This window comes from Vombatus ursinus, unplaced genomic scaffold, assembly GCF_900497805.2.
Source record: "Vombatus ursinus unplaced genomic scaffold, bare-nosed wombat genome assembly UNPS02014773.1, whole genome shotgun sequence".
Taxonomy (NCBI): Eukaryota; Metazoa; Chordata; class Mammalia; order Diprotodontia; family Vombatidae; genus Vombatus; species Vombatus ursinus.
The window spans coordinates 2,888,142-2,900,318 of record NW_020954551.1 but is presented as its reverse complement, the minus strand read 5'-3'; the positions used below and the strand labels follow the sequence as shown (position 1 = coordinate 2,900,318).

Genomic DNA, 12,177 nt, shown 5'->3' with positions numbered 1-12,177 from the left:
CTGGAAGCTCAATCCAAGTCAATTGCGCTACGCTACTCACAGACCAGGTAGAAAACAAAAATCAAATGCCTAAAGCGTTTAATCAAGACTGGCCAAGTTGAAAATAACAGAGATATGCCATACAGTATGATTGTTTTTAACACTGCAAACAATCGAGAACAATCTCCCACAGACTCAGTGAACCAGTAGGGAATAGTCAACAAACATTTGTTAAGTGCCAGGCACTGTACTAAGTGCTAGGGAGGAAATATGAAAAAATAGAGACAGCCCCTGCTCTCAAGGAGCTTACAACTAATTGATTAAGGGGGAGAAAGTTCGTGATGTGGGCTTGGTGAAGAAGTCAGTGAGAGAAGTCCCAAAGTGGTATAGTCAGGTGAGAGATGAGGAAGGGTCTCAGCTGAGCTCCCTCCTTAAATGCAGGTTTGGAGCTCATGACCCCACCCTCCAATCAGAGGGTAGTGATGAGGTGGACTTCCAAGGCTGATGAACTCTTGCAGGAAGGGAGCAAATTCTCCCTGTGGTCCTGGGTGAGGCAGCTGACATTGTGCAAACTGCATCAATTATCAGAACGCTGCAGAGAGCTAAATGGGATTTATAACCACTCAAGAGTTTAGCTTAACTATCAGCTGGGAAAAACCAAGTGGATGAAGAATGTCTATTACTCGGACTATATCTAGCTTGCCCATCTGTGTGTGTGTGTATATACGTGTTGTGTATGTGTCTGTGTATATATATGTGTATACACACACACATATAACCATATATCTGTATACACACACACATATAACCATATATCTGTATCTATATATCTTTGACAGACAGACACATGTTGCTTAAGCCTCACTTGCCTGGCTTCTTCGTGCTGTTCCTTCCTGCTTTGGCTGATTGGCGTCTTTATTCTCTTATAGTCAGACTCCCTGGGCTAGCTCCAACACAAAAACAGTCCTGCTGAGGGACTCCTTCTCACCTTCTTAAGTCTTTTCCCACCTTTCTAAGAGCACTGTCCCAAAGGACATCTCAGGTAGCTATGAAACACATGCATACACACATACACACAAAACAATGAAATACACATGTATGTATGTATATATATACACATACCTTTATAAGCATATATATATATATTCCTATATAAAATACACATATATGTGTGTATATATTATTGCTGTTCTTGATTTTTTTTCCATGTAAGTTTTATTAATGGAATGTAAAATCTTTGAGGGTAAAGTCTGTTTAAATTTTGTTTTTGTATTTTTAACACTGACTTAGCACAGTGCCTGGTATATACTAGGTGCTTCATAAATGCTTATTGATTACACATTTCTCATTGTTTTTAATTGACTGCTATTTTTGTATGCACTCCCCTGTCCCTCTGACAACCTACCTTACTCCTGATGCTAATCGAATCCTTCCTGGTAAAAAGAAAAAAATTGAGCAAAAACAACCAAGATGGTAACTGCTGGTGACCGTTGTCTAACACTCTATGTGAAGCTCTATCCTTGCAGTGAAACGTGCTTGCAGGAGAGAAGCGTGGCATTATCTACTCTCTGGAAACCTTTGTATTTGCCAGGGGCCCTGTGACTTGGCTTCCTTTTAGCTGTCATTTCAGGTTTGGTTTATTTCATTCTGTATCAGTTCATGCAAACCTTCCTGAGCTTCTCTGAATTCCTCCTATTTGTTACTCATTGTCGTTGTTCAGTCGTTTCAGTTGCGTCCAACTGTTTTCGATCCCATTTGGGGTTTTCTTGGCAACGATACCAGAGTGGTTCACCATTTCCTTCTCCAGCTCATTTTGCAGATGAGGAAACTGAGGCAAACAGGGTTAAGTGACTTCCCAAGGGTCACACAGCTAGTAAGTGTCTGAGCCCAGATTTGAACTTGGGCTCTCCTGACTCCAGGCGCAGAGCTTTATGCACTACAGGACCTGCCACCTGCCGTGTCATTCCTTACTACCTCAAGATATTCCATTACATTCATATGTCACAGTTCGTTGAGCTGCTCCCTAGCCAAGATTGAAATAGTAGAGTAAGAGCTGTTCTTAGAGCAAAGCTTCCTAAAATAAAATTGCCAAGAAAAATAAAGGCAATAAACATCTCCAAGGCATTTCATTTGCTATTGTCGTTCAGAATTGATTTTTATACTTTCATCGGAAATGAGTGTGTGACCACCATCATTGTATTTGTAGAAATAACTGTGGCTTTCAAGAAAGAACACCACTTAACTTCTGCTTCAAGAAAACCCTGAGGAAATACTATTGAAATGAGTGAATGGAATAGTTGCTTTAAGAGGAGCTGATTTGAGCCGAAAGCTATCTCTACCACACAGAGAAAAACTGTCTCACATATTCAGCTTTTTCCTCGTCTGATTTACAAAAGTGGAATCTTCATAAAATTTTATTCCTATGAAATAAGCTCCAAGACATCGGTAGTAAAACTGAATTAACCTGCCATTAATATGTGTTTATATGTGTACATATAAATAAAACTTGGACATTCTCCCGCCAGCCCCCAATATCTTGTTTTATTTCTGTTGTGCTAAAACTCAGTGTTAACAATCTGCCTGAGTTACAAGGATCCAGGGATGGAAATATTCCAGCCAGTGGAGGGGAAAATTTGTTGGTCACAAGAAAGGAATGTAAGTTTCTTGAGGACAAAGCAACGTTTTCTGAATATTTTGAAAATGTCAAGTTCTGGCTGATAGGGGCTGGGCTGCCTTTCAGCTTTGAACTTTCAATAAAAGGCCCACACCTGTTTCCCAGGTGGGCTCACCCACACAGCTGGAGATCAGTAAGGGGGTAAGAAAACAGCTTCTTGGCTGGCTAGATTCTCACTTTTCTAGGTTGTCCTCACTAGGCATTCTGACCTCTATTATTTTCCCTTTTTTGGCCTGACCCTTGTTCTTGAACAAACAAAGATCTAGTTTGCTTTCTGGTTCTAATCTGGTTAAGTCTTGAGCTTTGATTTAAGACACACATACATAGACATTTACATATATGCATTACTGGCAGTCAGAGAGGGTGGACCTAATGGGGCAGCATCCTGGTGTGTGGGTATGGGTGTGGGCATGCGTTGAGGGGCTGGGTGGAGGTGGGATTTCTCATTGGCCCTTCCCCTTTAGTCCACATACCTTGCTCACACCTATTTACAACAGGACCACAGATGGGATCGTAGAGTTAGTGATGGAAGGGACCTCTGAGGTCATTTGCTCCAATTCCTTATTTTACAGAGGAGGAAACTGAGGCTCAGAGAGGTTAAATGGCATACAACAAAGAAGACATTTTAGAGCTAGAAGGGACCTTTGAGGAAACTGAGGCCAAAGTGAAATGACTTGCTGAAAGTCCCACAGTTAGTGAATTATAACCTTAATTATAGACTTGTGATTTAATATACCAATGCACTCAGTCATCTTTAATAATAATAATAATAATCATTATTAGCAATAATAATAATAATAGCCTACATTTTTATGGTGCTACGTGGATATGATCTCATTAGCTTCCTACCACAAGCCTGTCAGGTAACTCACTGCTGTCTGCCTCATCAATTATTTGGCTGAGATTACAAATAGAAATCATAAGGAGAAGGGGAAAGACAGGTCTTCTAAAAGCAGGCACCCTGAGAGCCCCAGATTATTGTGGTAAAGGGCTAATGAGGCCTCTGAGGCTGCTGTGCTAAATGGCTTTCCATTATCATGCTGCTGTATCAGATGAGATCATACACGTAAAATGTTTTGTGAACCCTGAAATCCTACATAAATTGAGCTATGAGATGATGATGGTGCTTTTTAAAATAGGCAATGCCTTTCATAGTTTTAGGTCTCCTTCCTTCAGAAGACTGTTACCTCCCACACTTTGCTGCCATCAATGTGCCTACTGTTAGGAATCCTGACTTTTCTTCTCCTACCCACCATTTTTTGCTACCTGTAATTTACAATGGGATGAGAACCCAGAAAATTAATCTTGTTAGAGTTGTTGGTAAAGTAAGAGTCAATAGGCCCTGAGTGATGACCCTGATCAGTTTTTGGCTGTATTCCATAGAGTTCAAAGTCCCTGGATATGTGATGTATAATTGCACTTATACATAACTTGACTTTGAACTACATTCAAGAGACATTTTATTTTTGACTTTCTTGTATTCACGTAAGTGAACAAGAGATGTGAAATCTATGAAGACTGAATCCAGGGAGCAACAGAAATTTCTTTTCCTTTCTAATTTTGGCTTGACTGTTTCTGTACATGAATGTAGTGGAGGAATCACAGAATAGCAGAGTTTAAAGAAACCTCCCAGGACAGCTAATTAAATACAAGTCAAGTCAGAAAGAATTTATTAAGAGTTTACTATATGTCAGGCAGGAAGCAGCTATGTGGCTCAGTGGACAGAGTGCCAGGTCTGGAGTTAGGAAGACCTGAGTTCAAATGCAGCCTCAGACATTTATGAGCTGTGTGAACCAGGGCAAGTCACTTACCTTTTTTTTTTTCTTCAGGAAAAGTATATATTCACAAGTGTTTAATTGCTGAATTCTTATGATTACATCATTTACAGCTGAACCCTCCACTCGTAACACTACTATTCGCATACTATAGAACATGTCTGCAAACTTTAAATTCAACAGGTCTTAAAATCCTAAGGTACAATTGAGCTTAAAACAGGTACTTAACTCAGCAGAAGGTCCTATCTCTAGCTGAACTCCTCTGGCTTTTCACAGTTTCAATTCAAAGATCACTCACCCAGTGTGATGGGGTGTTCTTTACTCAGGATTGTTAGGTAATAAAGTACACTGACATGCCTGTCAACCATTTAAAGGCAGTATTTAATCAAATCATTGTAATTAAGCTGTTTATGCATGAAAAGTTAGGGAATTTAAGTTGGAAATTAGTGGGCTCGTTTTGATTCAGTTGACCTTGCCTTTGGACAGACCAGGGGCACAACTTTTTCCAAAAGATAATTCCCCTCCCCCCAACATACTACAGGTAAAAGTCACACGAAACCATCAAGTAAGTTTTCCCTATTGTTCAGCAAAAGAAACCAGATTCAGGGCAGGTAGGTGGTGCAGTGCATAGAGCACCAGCCCTGGAGTCAGGAGGACCTGAGTTCAAATACAGCCCTAGACTAAACACTTGACACTTACTAGCTGTGTGACCCTGGGCAAGTCGCTTAACCCCAACTGCCTAAAAAAAAAAAAGAAGCCAGATTCAATCGAAACTTTCCAAGATAGAGGTGGAATACATTACCTTTGATTAAAATAAAAAAAGAAAAGAAATCTCATCTTGAGAGACATCACCTTTATATAATAAATATGCAGCAGACAGCTATTACTCATTGGTGGCCTTTTCAAGGTATGCTATCAAGTCTGCCCTTTCTCCCTTCTTCTTAATGCCTTCAAAGATCATTTTTGTTCCAGGGATATACTTTTTGGGGTTTTCCAAGTATTCCATCAGTGTATCCTCTCCCCGGGTGATACTTTTGTTCTCGTTGGCATCTGTGCAAGAAAAGCTGGATACTGGCTGGTCTTTCAGCCAAGGAGTCCGTTCAGATTAGGCCCCCTTCTCAGTGGTGTGGCACTGAGTACACTTCTGAACAAAGATAGTCTTGACCTTCTCCTCGTCACCCATTGTGAATTTGGCTGGGCCCGAAGCCTTGTGCTCACCCGCTCTCTCTCTGTCTCTCTCTCTCTCTTTCTCTCTTTCTCTCTCTCTCATTCTCTCTCCATCATCCGTCTGACTTGCGCTTCCTCTAGTCACTTTACTTCTGTTTGCCTTAATCCACTGGAGAAGAAAATGGCATGCCACTCCAGGATGTCTGCCAAGAAGACCCGTGGACAGTATTGGTGTGATGTGGTCTACGAGGTCATGAAGAGTCAGACATGACTAAATGACTGAACAACAATACAAGTCAGGCACTGTGCAAAGTGATAGGGCTACAAATACAAGCCAAAAGATGAGCCCTCAATGAGCTTCTATTCAAATAGGGTAAGACAATACATAAAAGGGAACTGAAAAAGGGTGGAGAAGGGACCTGTGGTTAGGCATAGTGGCAAAGGTTAAAGAGTGAAGCTTGGATGGTCTGAGCCCTTCCACAAAATGGAGGTCATGGGAGGAACTCACCTATGGGAGAAGGGAAATACCTACAGGACCTTCAGGAAGGCCAGGGTCGTTCCATTCCTAAGAAGTGATACCCTCTCTAGCCTACTGGCCCTCACTGTGCTTGGCCTCATTGCAATTGTTGACCCTGTCTATCCCATAGTCCTCTTCCGTCTTCTGTGACACTGCTTTCCATTGTTGACCACTTGAGTGTCTGACCATTTTGTCTCTGTCCCCTTTTGTAGATCCATTTCCCATGTCAAGTCAAATCAACAAATGTTGAAAATACAATGTGTAATCTCTACTAGGGCCTTGTCCTGTTCCCTCTTCCCTGTTCTCTTAATACTTTCCCTTGGAGACTTTATCAGCTGCCCTGGGTCCAAGTCTCATCTCCTTGCAGATGACTCCCACATCTAAGTATCCAGTTTTCATCTTTCTCTGAGCAACACATTCCACTAGGTATCATCTTCTGATGGCCTGTAGGTATCTCAAACTCAACACGCCTGAACCCCAATCCTAGGTCTCCCTAAATTGCCCTATTTCTCCTGAAGGCAACATGACTTTTCTAATTGCCCATGTTCCTAACCTTGGCGTCTTCCTTGATTCCTATTACACAATCTATTTCCAATTCTTGCCAATTTGACCTTCACCACATCTCTTGCATTATTATTCTTCACTCTACTAGAAAATCCACCATCCAATCTTCATCACCTTTCACCTGAAATACCATAATCATCTAACTGATTCTAGCCCTCTCTGACCTATCTCTCATGCAGTTGTCAAAGAAATCTTCATAGGGTACAAGTCAGACCATGCCACTCTCCTCCTCAAAAACCTTCAGGGGCTCCCCATTGCCTGGAGGATAAAATACAGACTGCTTAAGCTGACATCCAAGGTGCTCCACAATCTGGCTCCAACCGACCTTTCCAGATTTACTTCATTTCATTTCCCATCATGAACTATATGTTCCAGCCAAAAGGATTGTTTATTTTGTGTTCCTTAAACTTGGTTCTCTTACCTGCCTAGGTGCATTTGTATAGGCCAGGGGTGGGGAGCCTTCAGCCTCGAAGCCACATGTGGCCCTCTAGGTCCTCAGGTTTGGCCCTTTGACTGAATCTAAACTTCACACGTTTTGTGTGCCATTCTCCCCTCTCTTGGAATGCCTGCCCTCATCTCTGCCTCTCAGCATCCTTGCCTGCTCAGCTCATGCACCACCTTCTCTGCGAAGCCTTCCTCACTCCCCTGAGGGGTCAGTGCATCCCCACCAACCTCCCCCTCCCAGTCTTCCTTGTTTTGTACTTGTGTGGGGCAACTCTGCTAGAATGTAGGCTTCTTGAGAGCAATAACAGTTTTTATCTCCAGTGCATCGCATGTTGTTACTGTCGCTCTTGTTCTTTGTGACACCATTTGGGGTTTTCTTGGCAAAGACACTTGAGTGTTGTTTTTTTTAACAGATGAGGAAGCTGAGACAAATAGGGTTAAATGACTTGTCCAGGGTCACACAACTAGCAAGTGTCTGCAGCCAGATTCGAACGCATGAAGAGGAGTCTTCCTGATTCCAGGCCTGGCACTCTATCCTCTGTGCCACCTAGCTGCTTCCATAGCATCTATGTTCCTGGCACACAGTAGGTGCTTAATAAATGCTTGTTAAACTGATTTTCTATAGCAAGCCAGCCAAAATGGCCCTGAGGAGGGAGGAATATGTAATCGGCCTGGAAGGATGGATTGGAGTCAGATTGTGAAGGTCTTTAAATGACAACCAAAGGAGTTTGTATTTGAATCTAGGGGCAATAAGGGGCCATTGAAACTTCTTGAGCAGGAAAGGAACAGAGTCAGACCTGTGTTTGAGGAATATCAGTTTGGAAACTATGTGGAAGATGGATTGGGGAAAGGAGAGGTTGGATGCAGGGAGGCTAACTAAGGAACTATTGCAGGAGTGGCACGAGATGGATTGAGGGTCTGAACTAAGGTGATTGTAGTGTGGGTAGAGAAAAGGGAAGAGGAGAGAGAGCTGCTGTGGAAGTAGCATTGGCAAGAGGTGGCCTGGGGACTGATTGGATAATGAAGTGTGAATGAGGGTGAAAAACTGATTGAATGCACCAGTTTAGACTTTAGTGGATCTTAAGGAGCCCAGAGAGGAAGGACACAGGATTTGTTGATATTTGTTATCAGGATGATTTGCTTTAGTCCAAGAGACTGCCCAGGGACAGATTCCAGGGACCTTGTCTCCTGATTTTGGATCGAAGTGAAGCTGGGGCTTTCCAACAGAGTGATCCAAAGTACTTTGTCAAGTGATAACCAAAGTGTTCAGCCCGGGCTCAGATCTCTGTGTAGACTGCCTAGGTAGTGAAAGGCCACTCTGCCCCCACCCTGGAAGACCCTTTCTCTTTCCCTAGTGGGCTGCTCTGGCGAACTTGCAGGATCACTTTTATCCTTGATAAATGTCGGGACAAGTGTGTTGGGGATGGTGCCCCTACCATCCCCGGTGTCCTGCCTACCCAAACAGAAAGGAAGGAGGTTCTGTGGTTCTTGGACAATCATGCTGAATGTCATTCTTTCCCCGAGGGCAGCCATGCTGTCCTCTGCAGTGACCCCTCCCCTCTCTGTGCTCCTGGGATGCAGATCTTACCTATGGGGAAGTACCTTCTGCCCTGAGGTCCCCAGGTAGCTCCTCACAAAAAGCTTCTGAATATGGCAGAAAGTGACTGGCCAACTCAGGCCTTTCTGGGCCAGGGTGGAGGTGTCTGACATCACCTAGAGGTTATAGGCAGGGAAACGGGAGAAAAACTCTGAGCTGGTCAAGTTAGGCTTGTTTTATTGGATGTTGTCCCCGAAGGGCTGTACTAGAGAAGGGTCTTGATTGGATTCTCATACTTCCAAGCACACGCTGGGAGACCTTCCATGGATAACATGATGGGGCAGAAGAGAGAGATGAGCCAGGTTCTTTGGAGATATTTCAGCATGGGCTATAACTGAGAATTCAAACCAAAGGTCTCCCGACAGTTGCGATTTTTTTCATTTATAGCTTTTGCTTACTCTCCACTGATTTGATAAAAGAGGAGGCAATTTTATGTTGGCTAAAGGGTTAAAAACTCTCAAAAAGACAAGGAACAAGAGGGCTGTGGTTTCGGATGGCTCAAACCCAGGTTCTTAACCTGGGGTCTATTGATCCCTAGGTAGATATCAAGGGATCCATGAACTTGAAAAGGAAGAAAAAATACATCTTTAGTTCAATATAATTGGTTTCCTTTGTAATTTATGTATTTTATTTTATGCATTTGAATGTTTTATTCTGAGGAGTCCATAGGCTTCCCCAGACTGCCAGAGGGCTCCATCACCCAATAAAAGGTTGAATCCCTTTTCCATAGTGTTTAGAAATAACCTTGCTTGTTTCGGGACTCACCTTCCCCCACCCCAATCCTCCAATCTTTATACTTCAAGAAATATAGGAAGATACAAGGCAAGTTATAGGATATGTGGGAAGAATCGTAAGGGTCATTTATTGAGGTTATCTCTGGGTCTCACTTAACCACTCTGGTTAAGTGACTTGTCCAGGTCTCATAGGTAGTAAGTAAATAATAGCAAAGTCGGGCTCTGAACCCAGGTCCCCTGACTATATATAAACTCTACATTCTTTCCACAGCATCACATCAGGCTCAGTGGAATTCACTAGACCATGACTGGAGGTCGGGGGAGGGGTCGTTCCCCAAGAGGCCACAGGAATTCTAAACCATCAGGGACCAGGTCCAGGAAACCAGAGAATGACATGAGTCCTGATATTCAATTACCATAAAAGTGTTCCGAGGAGACTAGAGAAGGTAGACTGGATATAACCATTGGGGCTATGCCAAGGTATGTAATGATGTTACAATGAGGGTTATAGAATCGTAGCTTTAGAAATGGGAGAGGCATAAGAGGCTCTCAGATCCAGCCTTCTCATTTTACAGATGAGTAAACTGAGGACCAGAGGAGTTAATCAATTTACTCAAAGTCACCCAGGTTATAAGTAGCAAAGCTGGGATGGGACCTAGGTACACTGACCTCACATGCATTATTCTTTCAACTGTACCATGCATGTTGCTGCCATCTGTCACTCACATGCTTGTTGACTGCAATGATGTTCCAGTGACATTTGGGGAGTGGGGCAAGGGAGATACCCTGCCTGAGAATGTTATGGACACAGGGAGAGGGATGAGGAAGAGAAGAGTGTCTTTAAAAATATGTAACCCCATATCCCTGGGGGAAGTGGGAATTCTAGCTGGGTTGTGAATAACAAGCTTATTCCTCATAGTTGTAAACCACAGCAGCACAAATATGAACTCGGATAAATTCAGGTTCCCTCTCCTTTACTTCTAGAAGATGAGACCACGAGTGGGGCCCAATCAGGGAACAGCATTCTCTTCTTCTTTTTGAACCAAAAAGATAGGGAAAGTGCCAGGAATTTAGCTAGTGAGGAGAGGCAGATTTGGAAAGCTCTTAAGCCTTTATTCAGAGCTCTCTAGTAATACTAGAAGGGCAGGAGAGCCATGCATGCACACATCCCATCATGTTCTTGGCTAAGCAGTCCTCGCCTGACTTTCAAGTGAAAGAGACGAGGGTTTTAGATGCTTGCCAAGGGCATTAGGAGCCAAAAGGGTCTTACGGCTGCCAAAAAGCTAACACGATCCCAGGCTGCCTTAATAGATGGATCAAATCCCAATCAAAGGAGATAGTGGTCCCATTGTACCCAGCTGGTTGGACTACACCGAGTATATTGTGATTTCTGTGCTGGCTGCAAGAAAGACAATGTCACGGCCAGGTGAGAGTGAGTAAGGTCTGGTAACCACATCCTTTGAGGTTGAACGAATCAGGGATATTTAGCTTGGAAAAGAGAAGACAGGGATGGATTTAAGTGGATGACAGATTTATTTCTCCTGTGTATGTCTACAGACACTGTGAATATAGAAAGAGTCAGGGTCATATGTCACCTCTGACAAATACTGGCTATGAGGTCTTCCAACAGACTCTCAATGCCCTAGGACCTAGGCTAGGGAGTCTTCCTGTTCCCAGAATTCCCAGATTTCAGTTTAGGTTAGGGATATATTTTCTAACATTTAGAACTGGTCCCAGACAGCGTCTTTTTGGGATGGCCAGATCCCAGGTGGTAAAGCGTTGTATCAGGATGCTCCTCTTACTGGCTATTGTAGATCTCTGCTTTCTCCCTCCAAAGAGAGCACCCCAGAGAGCAGACTCTGGTCTTACCCCACTGGGGTCATTTTGTTCCTTCCTTTTTTTGGTGGAACTGTCATGTCATCACTTCAGAGAGCCCTGGATAAGGAAATTCTGTCTCTCAAAACTGATAGACAAACCTCCAGTAACTTCAAGTCTTTGTGAATGGCCTTGGGTGTCAAAAGGAAGTGTTTTGAAGGTGCTTATTAATCCAGTGTCAGAAAAAGAACTTGAACTCACGTTTTCCTGACCCCAAGGACAGCCCTCTTTCCTCCCCTTATGCAAACCTATCTACTTGAGAGAAGTTGTCATCCCCCATTTTACAGATTAGAAAAGTGAGGTTCAAAAGAGACTTCAGGAGTCCAGAAGGTTTTTGGCCAGGGTCACACTGTATGTATAAGCGGGAGGATTTGAATCCAAGTCTTGTGCAAGGTCAGCCCTGATCCTTTAGGCCCCTGCTGCCTTCTCTATCAACTCCTTTTAATTTATTATCGGGGCAGAAGGGGGTAGGAGGTGAGGCTGTCCCTTTCCTCCTCCTCTTGTTCTCCCTCCTCCTTTTGCCCCTCCTCCACCTCTTACCCCTCCTCCCCCTCCCACTCCTCCCCCTCCTCCTCCTTCCCCTCCCACTCTCTCTCCTCCTCCCCTCCCACTCCTCCCCCTCCTCCTCCTTCCCTTCCCACTCTTCCCCCTCCTCCTCCTTCCCCTCCCACTCTCTCTCCTCCTCCTTCCCCTCCCACTCTCTCTCCTCCTCCTTCTCCTCCTCTCCTCCCGGCGCAGCTTTCGCGGGTCACGTGTCCTCATGATCCCGCCCCTAGCTCCGCCCCCCAGCCCCCGCGCACGCGCCTTGCCGTCCGGCAATCTTCCGGAGCCGTCTCCGGCGGGGGCGGCCC

General features: G+C 44.0%; 1 pseudogene; it reads right to left on the bottom strand.

Moving 5' to 3' along the window:
• Positions 1-5,311: 5,311 nt before the first annotated feature.
• On the bottom strand, positions 5,312-5,611 carry LOC114044562 (annotated as a pseudogene).
• Between the last annotated feature and the right edge of the window lie 6,566 nt (positions 5,612-12,177).